This window comes from Bidens hawaiensis, unplaced genomic scaffold (assembly GCF_021521415.1).
Source record: "Bidens hawaiensis isolate Kalapana, Puna unplaced genomic scaffold, B.hawaiensis_p1.1 tig00056846_1, whole genome shotgun sequence".
NCBI classification, from domain to species: Eukaryota; Viridiplantae; Streptophyta; class Magnoliopsida; order Asterales; family Asteraceae; genus Bidens; species Bidens hawaiensis.
Genome location: NW_027500240.1, coordinates 2,160 through 3,684, shown reverse-complemented (window position 1 = coordinate 3,684; position 1,525 = coordinate 2,160). Strand labels below are relative to the sequence as shown.

The 1,525-nt window shown below is 34.3% G+C and overlaps 1 long non-coding RNA gene across 1 annotated transcript; it reads right to left on the bottom strand.

Moving 5' to 3' along the window:
* Positions 1-478: 478 nt before the first annotated feature.
* On the bottom strand, positions 479-1,263 carry LOC143601613 (uncharacterized). The gene is made up of 3 exons (XR_013147687.1): positions 1,104-1,263; positions 872-939; positions 479-759 (listed from the first exon to the last, which is right to left on the bottom strand). It is a non-coding gene; the product is annotated as an uncharacterized LOC143601613 (long non-coding RNA).
* Positions 1,264-1,525: the final 262 nt, after the last annotated feature.

The window sequence follows — 1,525 nt, the reverse complement described above, 5'->3', positions numbered from 1 at the left end:
TAATAAGGGTTTTTTTTCATTAGTAATTTAAACTTTGTAGAGCTAAGGGCTAAAATGTAATTCAACATCAGTAGATAATAATGATCTTATGGATAAATTGAATCCATAGCTTGTAGCTCCCCATATCAAGTTCATTACGTGTGTAATCAATTTATAACCTATGGAGTGCATACAACTTTATAGAAATTGTAGCCCAAGTTTGATTTTCGTAACTAACTGAACCAAATCAAACCAAACCAAACCAAATATCGACAAAATTAACCAAATTAAGCGAACCGATTAACCGAAAACTTATTGGTTAATTCAGTTGAGGGCTAATGGTCGAACCGAACTGAATCATGCACACCCAGAATTACATATAGTACAATATAAAATAAATTTCTTACCAGCTTTACAGAAATCTAAATGGCCAAATATGTTCCTTGGCAAATTTGCAGGCTCGTTTGATAGCAAACACATCGAGACCATCAGCCTGCACAATATTATTAAGAAATTATCAATGAATAATTAATAAACTTTCACTTCCATCAAGATATTCAATGACCAAACGAACCCAATCCTGGAGCATAAGTTACCAAGTTTGTAATAAACAAAACTCTTCTTCATATTTATTTCTCGTGTAATTGGCCCATTTTTGGGGATATCATTGTGATGAACTTGAAATAGGAAAACTTATCATGTCAAGGCATGTGGCTTTTGATGAGTCTCATTTCCCTTTTGCGCCTACCATGTTTTCACCTTGACCATCATTGTGTTCATCTGCATGAGAATTATGAATGAACAAATTGATGAAAATATGAAGGCAACACCAAAAACAAAAACCAAATTACATAGCAATAACATAAAAATCTAGTCATAAACAATAACGTACCTAGATAGTATTAAACGTCCACAATAATGAGCCATTGAATTTGAAAATTTCAAAAGGATGAGGCAAACCTGCATACATAAATATTATGAATTACTCAAAATTGATGCCTGCACATGTATACTCCTGCCTAATTTTACTTAATTTCAACCCTAAATTATGCGATCGTTCATAGATACAATGAAATATTCAAATACAAATCAATAATTTAACAAAAAAGGAAAGATTAATTTACCAAATCGGGTTGACCGTCCATTGTTACCCACGGCTGTCGTCGTTGTGGCCGGATCGATTTTGGTTCTTCGACCTCATGAGTCGAGGCCTTAACAGCCACCACATTCCCCACCGGAACACCGCCACCTAGGATTACGAAATGTAACCCGTCAATAGTAGCGGGAGCTACAGATGCTGCCCACCATTGAACCCCTGCCACCAGTGGCGGATCCATGAATTGTTTTCACGGGTTGCACTGTTTTTAAAATGCTCTAATTTTATATAGTCAAATATAAAAAATTTCAGGTCGGAAAAAGGTTTATCACATGCTATTTCAATTTGTGCTAAAAATTTCATTATATATTAGTGTATCTATACTAAAGTGAACAACTAATTTTAGTTTCTCAACAACTAATTATTAGTTTAATCCTAGTGTGGGTCAAA